Source organism: Manihot esculenta, chromosome 3, assembly GCF_001659605.2.
Source record: "Manihot esculenta cultivar AM560-2 chromosome 3, M.esculenta_v8, whole genome shotgun sequence".
Taxonomy (NCBI): Eukaryota; Viridiplantae; Streptophyta; class Magnoliopsida; order Malpighiales; family Euphorbiaceae; genus Manihot; species Manihot esculenta.
The window spans coordinates 27,422,483-27,434,829 of NC_035163.2; positions in this window are offsets into that span (position 1 = coordinate 27,422,483).

Genomic DNA, 12,347 nt, shown 5'->3' on the forward strand with positions numbered 1-12,347 from the left:
TAGATGTCTTCCCAGACGAGCTTCCAGGACTACCACCTGATAGGGAGATGGAGTTTGAAATAGAATTGCTGCCTGGTACCAGACCTATCTCTATTCCTCCCTACAGGATGGCGCCAATAGAGTTAAAAGAGCTGAAAGAGCAGTTGCAGGACTTGGTAGATAAGGGTTTCATCCGCCCTAGTACCTCACCTTAGGGTGCTCCAGTGTTATTTGTCAGAAAGAAGGATGGATCCCTCAGACTTTGTATCGACTACAGGCAGTTGAACAAGGTCACTACCAAGAATAAATACCCCCTACCTAGGATCGACGATCTATTTGACCAGCTAGCTGGAGCAAGTTGTTTCTCTAAAATAGATCTGAGGTCCGGGTATCATCAGTTGAGAGTCAGAGAGGCAGATGTGCCAAAGACAGCTTTCAGGACCAGATATGAGCATTATAAGTTCTTGGTAATGCCGTTCGGGTTGACCAATGCCCCTGCAGTATTCATGGATCTCATGAACAGAGTTTTCAGCGAGTATCTGGATCACTTTGTTATTGTCTTCATTGATGATATCTTAGTGTACTCCAGAGATGCAGAGGAGCATGTCCAGCATTTGAGGACAGTTCTGCAGACACTGAGAGAGCATGGCTTGTATGCCAAGTTCTCTAAGTGTGAATTTTGGTTGAGGAGCATTTTCTTCTTGGGGCATATAGTATCAGCAGAAGGTATTGAGGTAGACCCCAAGAAGACAGAGGCTGTAGCTAACTGGCCCAAACCCACGTCAGTGACAGAGATCAAAAACTTTCTGGGTTTGGCAGGTTACTACAGGAGGTTCGTGCAGGACTTCTCAAAGATAGCTGCTCCTATGACCAAACTGACCAAGAAGAACCAGAGGTTCATGTGGACGGACTAATGTGAAGAGAGCTTTGAGGAGCTAAAGAGACGATTAACATCAGCACCGGTGTTAGCTCTGCCTATCAGTAATGAGGACTTCACAGTGTTCTATGATGCGTCCAGAGTGGGATTGGGTTGTGTTTTGATGCAGAACGATAGGGTGATTGCTTATGCTTCTAGACAGCTGAAGAAGCACGAGTTGAATTACCCCACCCATGACCTAGAAATGGCAGCAGTCATCTTTGCACTCAAGATGTGGAGGCACTACCTTTATGGGGTTAAATGCGAGATCTTCACGGATCACAAGAGTTTACAGTACATCTTGAGTCAGAAAATAGCTGAATTTGAGGCAGAGAAGATGGGTAGAACTGCTCAGTGATTATGATTGCAGGATTCAGTATCATCCGGATAAGGCGAATGTTGTGGCAGACGCCCTAAGCCGGAAATCACTAGGCAGTTTGTCCCATATAGCCGCAGAGAGAAGACCAGTGGTGATGGAGTTTTACAAGCTTATCGACGAAGGGCTACAGCTAGAGTTGTCTGGTACAGGTGCGTTGATAGCACAGATGAAAGTGACACCTGTGTTTCTAGAGTAGGTAGCTCAGAAACAGCATGAGGACCCTGAGTTAGTGAAAATTGCCAGGACTGTTCAGTCAGGCAACAGTGCAGAGTTCAGCTTTGATAGCAAAGGGATCCTCCGCTATGGGAATCGATTATGTGTACCAGATGACATCAGTCTGAAGGGAGACATTATGAGGGAAGCTCATAATGCAAGGTATAATGTTCACCCTGGAGCCACCAAGATGTATCAGGACCTGAAAAGAGTGTATTGGTGGCCAGCCATGAAGAAAGAAGTGGCACAGTTTGTGTCCGCCTGTGAGGTTTGTCAGAGAGTGAAACTGGAACATCAGAAGCCGGCTGGAATGCTTAACCCACTGCTAATTCAAGAGTGGAAATAGGAGAATATAGCTATGAATTTTGTAGTGGGCTTATCGGCAGCGTCCAACAGGATAGACTCCATATGGGTGATTGTGGACAGACTCACAAAATCTGCTCATTTCATCCCTGTTAGGAGTACCTACTCTGTGGACAAGTTAGCACAGGTTTATGTGGACGAGATAGTAAGGTTGCATGGAGTTCCAATGTCTATAGTGTCAGACAGAGGACCTCAGTTCACCTCCAGATTTTGGCGGAGTCTGCAGAGTGCTATGGGTACAAGGTTGGATTTCAGCACTGCTTTCCATCCACAGACTGACAGACAGTCAGAGAGGACCATCCAGACCATAGAGGATATGCTCAGAATGTGTGTGTTAGATTTTGGTGGTTCTTGGAGGCAGCATCTACCTTTGGTGGAGTTTGCCTACAATAACAACCATCATGCTAGCATCGGGATGGCTCCTTATGAAGCTTTGTATGGGAGGAAGTGCAGATCACCTGTTTGCTGGGAAGAAGTAGGAGAGGCGGCTCTTGCAGGGCCAGAGTTAGTGGAAATCACCAGCAGGGTAGTGCCCATGATCAGAGAAAGAATCAGAACTGCTCAGAGTAGACAGAAAAGCTATGCAGATATCCGCAGGAAGCAGATAGAGTTTCAGGAGGGGGATATGGTATTGCTGAAGGTGTCTCCAATGAAGGGTGTGGTTCGCTTTGGGAATAAGGGTAAGCTAGCTCCACGATACATTGGACCCTTTGAGATCTTGCAGAAGATCGGGAATGTGTCATATAAGCTGGATTTACCTGCTTCTATGGAGAGAATTCACCCGGTTTTCCACGTTTCTATGCTCCGAAAGTTCGTGTCAGATCCGAGTAAGGTTCTTAGTGAGCCTGATGTGGAGATCCTTGGAGATCTCACCTATATAGAGCAGCCAGTGCGAATCCTTGACACACAGATCAGAAAGCTAAGGAATAAGGAAATTCCAATGGTGAAAGTTTTGTGGAACCACCATAATCTAGAAGAGTGCACCTGGGAGACACGGGAGTTTATGCTCCAGCAATATCCATATTTGTTTTAAGGTTAGTTTTCCCTTTTTTATGTGTTTATTTGTTTGAGAAACATTCGGGGACGAATGTTCTTAAGGGGGGGAGAATGTAATACCCGGCTAGCGTCCGACATCGAAATTCTACTTTCTAGTGGAATACAGGATGTCGGAATTCTCTAGAAGGGTAAGATTTATGTTTTTCTAAAGCCTTTTAGTATGTTTTTATGTTTTAAGTATAAAGGAAATAAGTTTTTTTGAAAGAAAAGAGCCAAGGAAGAAATGCAAGGTTCGGCCACCGAAGGTGAAAGTTCGGCCGCCGAACATGCATGAGTTTGGATTCACGTTAGGCCGCCGAAGGTTGTAACTGCCCGAAAACCGGACCGCTACCGGCGCTAGGATCCAGATCAGCATAAGACCGCCGGGACCCGTAGCAGGCCTACTATGCATCCTGTACAGTCGGCATAATCCCAAACATGGTCAAACATTTCCATAAAACATTTAAAACTTTACTTTTACCCAGTTTGACCTGTGTATGCACTATGACTGAACTCATAGAACCCCTAGGGTCAGCATACCTTATGTCAACTCGGTCCAACACATATATCAACATAATATAAAACTCATGTACAAAGGGATTATCCAACTCGGGCCAAGCACAATACTATAACTCAGAACATAATACATAAAATTATTTTACAATACAACTCTTTTACATCGTTACATAACTTTACATTACATCATGTCCACTACTATTCTATTACATATCATAACCATAGCCATAACCTGTTGACTTTCTGAACTACCTCTGACCCTGCAAACCTGGGGTTAGAGGAGAGGGGTGAGCTATAAAGCCCAGTGAGCAGAAACCCTGAAGAAAACAGTTCATTTTAACGTATGCTATCATGGAATGCATCACATCACAAACATATCACATCAAGGATGAAATTGTCACCAGTAACCCTCTACGTAACGTTACAAGTCCAACTGTGCCAGGGGCGATAAGGCCACGCCTGGTCTTTCCTTACTTACATAGCTCATATCATAACATGTCCGACTATACCAGGGGCGATTAGGCCACACTTGGTCTTTTCTTACATATAACATATTGCCAGGGGCGATTAGGCCACACCTGGTCTTTCCATTTCATGTCATATCATACCATCTCATGTCATATCATATCGTACTGGGGCTAGAGGATCATTCAATATTCATCCACATCACTTTCATCGTATTATGCAATGCATCATATTCGTGCTCTCTAATGCAACAACCTATTACATAACATGGTAATCATGGTGCATGAACATGCTTAACATTTGATTTATTTTAAAACATAAGGTTCAGTTCCACTCACCTCTGGCAGACGCTGGACTGACTTTGCAACTGCTAACACTGATGGCCTCCTCGGTCCCTCGGGTCCGATCCTGCACAGGTGGACTCGAATGAGGTGCCAAACACACTCTAAATAACTCATAAACAATTCCCCAAAAGCCCCCTAAAACATCATAGAAACATACATAGAAAACAACCATGAAAGGGCTGGACAGGGCACTTCCGGCGGCCGAAGGTCCCTTCCAGAGACGAAAGTCATGCAGGTTCGGGGGCACCTTCGGCGGCCGAACCCTCTCTCCAGAGACGAAAGTCAGGCACTTTCGGCGGCCGAACATCACCTTCGGCGGTCGAAAGTCTGTTCCAGCTCCGAAACACAACTTTCGGGGGCAAGGTTTGGCGGCCAATCCATGCATCCATAGGCAGGTTCGGCGGCCGAAACTACCTTCGGCGGCCGAACCTGAGTTCTTCCAGAACTCAGCCCTCGTGCATACAAGCCTCCCAACCCCCCAAAACAAGCATCCAACCTCTTAAAACATGCATAAACTTCTCAAAACCAAGCATGAACCCTTAACCATGCATAAAGGAGCTTAACAACTAGATTAAACTCCAAAAACAACATCCAAAGCATACATAGATAGCTTATGACCCACATAGGCCAAAACCATCAAAACATCCCACAATCTCACTTGCTCTTTCCCAATCATGCATGCACTCTCCCACATGCATAAACTAGCTTAAACCTTCAACATAACATCACATAAACATACATTGGGCATAAAGCCCACATAAACCCTAACATGCATACCTACCCATGCTCAACCATCAAAACATCATTAAACTTACTTAAAACTTCATTAAAACACTAGGAAAGCAAGGATCTACACTTACCTCTTGAAGATCGAGGGGTGGTCCGATCCCTAACTCGGAGGTGTGGAGGATCCAAGCTCCAAAAGCCTCCCAACTCCCAAAACTCCTTTTTAATCTTCAAAACTTCAAAAAAACAGGGTATATCTCATGAAAATCTCGAAGGATGGGTAGAGAAAAATATGAAAACGACCAAAGGAGGACCAAAACTCACCTGAGCTCGAGAATGGGGAGAAAACTCACCCATTTCCGATATGAGGGCTCTTTATAGGTGGCCTGCTGAACCACCTTCGGCAGCCTAATGTGCCCCCTAAACTCATGCATGTTCGGCGGCCGAACTTGAGGTTCGGCGGCCAAACCTTGGTTCATTCAAACAAGGCTTTCGGAGGCCAAAGGTGCTCCCAAAGCCTTCCCATGTTCGGCGGCCGAACTTAACTTTCGGCGGCCGAACCTGGCATCCTTGATGTGATATGTTTGTGATGTGATGCATTCCATGATAGCATACGTTAAAATGAACTATTTTCTTTAGGGTTTCTGCTCACTGGGCTTTATAGCTCACCCCTCTCCCCTAACCCCAGGTTTGCAGGGTCAGAGGTAGTTCAGGAAGTCAACAGGTTATGGCTATGGTTATGATATATAATAGAATAGTAGTGGACATGATGTAATATAAAGTTATGTAACGATGTAAAAGAGTTGTATTGTAAAATAATTTTATGTATTATGTTATATGTAATACCCGACTAGACTCCGGTATCGGAATCCCTACCGTCCGGTGGGACCTCGGATGTCGGAAACCTCTAGAAGGGTAAAACTATGATTTTATGAAATGTTTTCATGAATTTCATGTTTTTAAGTAAGAAATTTAATGAGTTTTTACATGAAAAGTCTTTGGAGGAAAACCCAGGTTCGGCCGCCGAACATGCATGCGTTTTGGAGGCACGTTAGGCCCCCGAAAGCATGAGTGAGGGAAGTCCAGGTTCGGCCGCCGAACCTCATGTTCGGCCGCCGAACATGGCATGCATGCGGAGGCACATTCGGCCCCCGAACGTGGTCTGGCCAGCCACTATAAAAGGGTCCCTTAGCCGAAAACGGGCGAGTTTTTCCCCATTTTCGGCCAAGGTGAGCTTTCCGCCGCCCCTCACCCATTTTTGATGTTCTTCCTCTAAATCTTTCAAGATTTTCACTTGTTTTCCCTTGGTTTTGAAGATTTAAGCTTTTGAAACAAGTTTTGGAGCTTGGAAGTCTTGGAGCTAAATCCCTCCATTTTCCGAGCTAGGGTCGTTCTTCCTCTCGATCTTCAAGAGGTAAGCTTCGATCTATGCTTCTTTTATGTTTTATGAAAGTTTTATGCAAGTTGATGGGGTAGAATGCATGTTTAGGCTTGTTGTTAGGTTTATGGGTTTATGTTGTGATTTGAACAATGTATGTTGGATATATGTTGTTTGAAGTGTTGTAGTTGGGGTATATTATAGTTTGAGACCCCTAGGTGTGATGTATGATGTGTATGCATGTGTAGAAACAAGTTTATGCATGTTTTGAGGCGTTTTGGAGGCTGTGGACACAGGGGAGCCAAGTTTCTGCCCTTCGGCAGAAACTCAGGTTCGGCCGCCGAAGTGACTTTCGGCCGCCGAACCCCCTTGTGGAGGCAGTTTCGGCTGCCGAAGCCTGCCCCCGAAACTCAAGTTTCGTCTCTGTCTGGGAGGTTCGGCCGCCGAAAGTGCCGCCGAACCTGCATGACTTTCGGCTGCAGAGGGACTTTCGGCCGCCGAACCTGCCGCCGAAAGTGCCCTGTTCAGCCATTTCTTGCATGTTTTCATGTGATGTTTTCAGGATGTTTTAGGGGTTTTTTGGGGAGTATTTTAGAGTCATATTCACGTATGTTTGGTCCCTCATTTGAGTCCACCTGTGTAGGTTCGGACCCGAGGAACCGAGACCCCCAGCAGTGAGCCAGCTGCTTCAGAGTCTCTTCAGAGCTAGCCAGAGGTGAGTGGAATAAACTCTAAGTTTTAAAGCAAATTAATGAAATGTTTTAGCATGATTCACGCATCATGAATGCCATGAGATATATTAGGTTGTATGCATTAGAATTCACGAATATGTTGCATTGCATACTTTGTTGTTGATGTGGATGGATGTTGAATGATCCATTAGCCCTTGTATGTCATGATAGCCTATGTGAGTCCAGGTGTGCCTGCTACGGCTCTACGCCCCTGGCACTATGACTGATTATGAAAGTCCGGGTGTGCCTGCTACGGCTCTACGCCCCCGGCATGTATAAGTAAGAAAGATAGGGGCTAAATGGTGACAAGTTCATCCTTGTTGTGAAATGTTTGTGTTATGGCGCATACATGAAAGCATGATTTAAATTGATGTTTTATTATTCTGCTCACTGGGCTCTAGTAGCTCACCCCACTCCCTTTATCCCCAGAGTTGCAGGTACAGGATAGATCAGGAAGTCGGCTAGAGTGAAGTTAAGTCATGTATGTTGTAATAGATAGTAGTGGACATGAACATGATGTAATGAGTATTTATGACCATGTAATGTAATGAATGATTTGATGATGTATTGAGGATTATAGTAGTGCTTGACCTAGAGGTGTGTGAATCCCCATTATGTACAGAGTGTTTAATGAGTAATGATGTTAATGACCATGATTATCCAAGCTGATATGTATGATGATGATACCCCATTGGAGTATTTGATGAGGACTCCAGTGTGGGGTTTATGTATGATTTTGTGCATGCACAGGTTTTGCTTGGATAAGAGAAAAGAAAAATTTTTACAGATCATGTATATGTTGTTATGTATGGGATTCCACAGGTTTACAGGAGGTATGTAGGCTTGCTACGGGTCCCGGCGGCCTTAAGCCGATCTGGATCCTAGCGCCGGTAACGGGTCGGATTTCCGGGTCGTTACAGAGTGGTATCAGAGCCCTAGGTTCATATGGTCGGACCTAAAATGTCGGGCTCATAGATGTTCTAGAAGGTCAAGCACACTAGGAAAATCATGTCCACTAGGATAGGATGTAGAGTCCTGTCTATATGATGATATGATATGCCATGATGATATGCATGTGCATAAATGCTATGATGTGATGCTATGTATGTGATGAGGGTTCATGTGTTTCCACATGAACCATATGATGCTAATGATTGCTTATGCTATGTGCTGTTTTTCAGAAGATAGAATGAGAGGAACTCGTCGATCTGCACGATTGACTGGAGTGCCACCTCAGGACGAGGGCGCTGATGCCCGTCCCCCAACATTGCCTAGGGCAATGTCCAGTAGGTCCAACAGAGACAGAGTAGCTAGAGACCCTAGAAGGTCTTTGGATCTGGGTAGAAGCAGATCAGTAAGGGGAACAGTGCAGGGAGGAATGTTTGAGGATATGGAAGTAGATCAGAGGAGGGATGGCAGTCTCGGTGTGAGCATGCCGGAAGAGGGCATGGGAGAATCAGAAGGAGGCACTCAGGCCTCGAGTTATGTCCAGCCACACCACTACCCACCCTATTCACACCATCCCGGGTATTCGATGGGAGGTACATCGGATAACCCCAGTTTTAGCCCTTATCCTCCACATATGCCATACCCACCTTACTACCCACCATACTCTCAGTACCCCATGTACCCACCTCCACCTCCCTATACCAGTACAGCAAACCCTACCCCAGGGGATGTTGCACCTCCACCACCACCAGTACCTACTGTCCCGGAAACGCAAGTACCCAAACCTACCTCGTCTGGAGGGAGCAAGGTCAAGATGACCGATTACATGAAGTTGGGTGCTCCTCAGTACAGAGCAGGCGATGACCCATTTGAGTATCTGAGCAGGGTCAAGACTATTACAGATGAGATAGGGGCTGATGACAGTAGAGCCATTCAGATGGCTGGGTTCACACTGGGGTGCAAGAAGGCACGTGGTTGGTTTAAGAACTATGTGGACCCGAGAGCGGACAATATGTCCTGGGAGGAGTTCGCAAATGAGTTTGCCGTATGGGCTTTCCCTGAGAGCTCTAGAGAGCAGAAGATGATAGAATTCGAACAGTTGAGGCAGACTGAACAGATGAGTGTAGAGGAGTACACAGACAGGTTCCTGGAGTTGTTGCCATATGCTGGGCAGAATTTGGACACAGATCAAAAGAAGTCAAGGAGATATATTATGAGGCTGCACTCCAGGTATTCCTCTTTGATACAGTCAGCAGAGAGGGAGAGTTTCCATGCCATAGTGGATATGGCTAGGAGAATGGAGGCTAGTGCTATCGTTGAGGGGAAGGTAAAACAGTCAGTGGCACAGTCTTCTGGTTCCAAGACCCCAGGTGGGGAAAGGTTAGATTCTTCTTCTCTGAGTGCAGCAGTTGCAGGCAGTAAGAAGTGGGACAGAGGCCACAGAAAATCTAAGAAGAATAAGTTCTGGAACAAGATCAAGTCAGGTCTGGGTTTAGGCAGTGGCTCAAGCTCTGGCGCAGAGGTTACAGCATGTATGAGATGTGGGAGACCACACAAGGGAGTATGTCTGGCAGGGACAAACACATGTTTCAGGTGCGGACAGGCGGGTCATTTGGCTCGAGATTGTCCTAGAGCAGCCTTTGCAGCACCGTCTCAGCAGACAGCCTCCGGCAGTGTGGTGCAGCCAGTAGCTCCAGCCGCAACACAGGCCAGTGGCAGAGGCAGAGGGAGAGGGTCAGCCTCTTCATCAGCAGGATACAGAGGTGAAGGTCCATCAGCTCCGGCACGGATCTTCACTATGACTCAGCAGGAGGCCAACACATCCAACACTGTGGTGGCAGGTAATCTCATCATTGGTTGTTCTGATGTGTATGCCTTAATGGACCCGGGTGCATCTCATTCTTTTGTTGCTCCGAGAGTCGTGGAGAGGGTAGGATTGATGGTCTCTGGGTTAGAGTGTCCCCTATGGGTCAGTGGACCCAAGTGTGACCCGTCAGTGGCAGAGGCAGTCTGCCAATGTAGTCCAGTTTTCATAGAGGGAAGATGCCTTTCCGCCGACCTCGTGGTTCTAGATTTGACAGATTTTGACGTCATTCTAGGGATGGATTGGTTATCGACCCATGGTGCTACCTTGGACTGTAGAGACAAGGTAGTCAGATTCAGAGATCAGGATGGGTCAGAGGTCGTCTTCAGAGGAGACAAGAGGGGTACACCTAGAGGTCTGATCTCAGCTCTTCAGGCTCGTAGGTTGCTTAGGAGGGGATGTCAGGGATTTCTAGCTCATGTGAGGGAGTTAGATAGTCATGTCAGAGAGCCCGCCTCAGTGCCTGTGGTGAGTGAGTTCTTAGATGTTTTCCCAGACGAGCTGCCAGGGTTACCACCTGCTAGGGAGATAGAGTTCGAGATTGAGTTAATGCCTGGTACCAGACCGATCTCTATCCCTCCCTACAGGATGGCACCAGCTGAATTGAAAGAACTGAAGGAACAGTTGCAAGAGCTGGTAGATAAGGGTTTCATCCGACCGAGTACTTCACCTTGGGGTGCTCCGGTTTTGTTTGTGAGGAAGAAGGATGGATCCCTCAGACTTTGTATCGACTACAGACAGTTGAACAAGGTCACTACCAAGAACAAGTACCCTTTGCCGAGGATCGACGATCTATTCGACCAGCTAGCAGGAGCAGGTTGTTTCTCCAAAATAGATCTGAGATCAGGGTACCATCAGTTGAGGATAAGGAATGAAGATGTACCGAAGACAGCTTTCAGGACCAGGTATGGGCACTATGAGTTCCTTGTGATGCCGTTTGGGTTGACCAACGCCCCTGCAGCATTCATGGACCTCATGAATAGAGTATTGAGTCAGTATCTGGATCACTTCGTTATTGTCTTCATAGATGATATCTTAGTGTATTCCAGAAATGCAGAGGAGCATGACCATCACCTGAGGACAGTTTTGCAGACCTTGAGAGAGCATGGCTTGTATGCCAAGTTCTCCAAGTGTGAGTTTTGGCTCAGGAGCATTTCATTCTTGGGGCACATTGTGTCAGATCAGGGTATTGAAGTAGACCCCAATAAGGTAGAGGCTGTAGCTAACTGGCCTAGACCCACCACAGTGACCGAGATCAAGAGTTTTCTGGGTTTAGCAGGTTACTACAGGAGGTTCGTTCAGGACTTCTCAAAGATTGCTGCTCCTATGACCAAATTGACAAAGAAGAATCAGAAGTTCATATGGACCGATCAGTGTGAGGAAAGCTTTGAGGAGCTTAAGAGGAGGTTGACTTCAGCACCGGTGTTAGCTCTGCCAAAAAGTGATGATGACTTCTCAGTATATTGTGATGCGTCCCGTGTGGGACTGGGTTGTGTGCTAATGCAGAATGAGAGGGTGATCGCTTATGCTTCTAGGCAGCTGAAGAAGCATGAGCTGAATTACCCCACACATGACCTAGAGATGGCAGCAGTGATCTTTGCACTCAAGATGTGGAGGCATTACCTTTATGGGGTAAAGTGTGAGATCTTCACAGATCATAAGAGCCTGCAGTACATCCTGAGTCAGAGAGAACTGAACTTGAGGCAGAGGAGATGGGTAGAGCTGTTGAGTGACTATGATTGCAAGATTCAGTACCATCCGGGTAAGGCGAATGTTGTGGCAGACGCCCTAAGCCGGAAATCACTCGGCAGTCTATCCCACATTTCAGCAGAGAGGAGGTCGGTGGTGAAGGAGTTCCACAGACTTATGAGTGAGGGATTACAGTTGGAGTTGTCTGGCACAGGTGCCTTAGTGGCTCAGATGAGAGCGACACCCGTGTTTCTGGAGCAGGTAGCTCAGAAACAGCATGAGGACCCAGGGTTGGTCAGGATAGCCAGAACGGTTCAGTCAGGCCAGAGTAATGAGTTCAAGTTTGATGATAAGGGGATCCTCCGCTATGGGAACAGATTATGTGTGCCAGATGACATTGGTCTGAAGGGAGATATTATGGGGGAAGCCCATAATACCAGGTATAGTGCTCACCCTGGAGCCACCAAGATGTATCAGGATCTGAAGAGAGTGTATTGGTGGCCAGCTATGAAGAAGGACGTGGCACTGTTCGTGTCAGCCTGCGATGTGTGTCAGAGGGTGAAACTAGAGCATCAGAAGCCGGCTGGAATGTTGAATCCACTACCGATTCCAGAGTGGAAATGGGAGAATATAGCTATGGACTTCGTAGTGGGGTTACCGGTGACGTCCAACAGATTGGACTCCATATGGGTGATTGTGGACAGACTCACCAAATCTGCTCACTTCATCCCTGTCAGGAGTGGTTACTCTGTGGACAAGTTGGCGTAGGTGTACGTAGATGAGATTGTCAGACTGCATGGG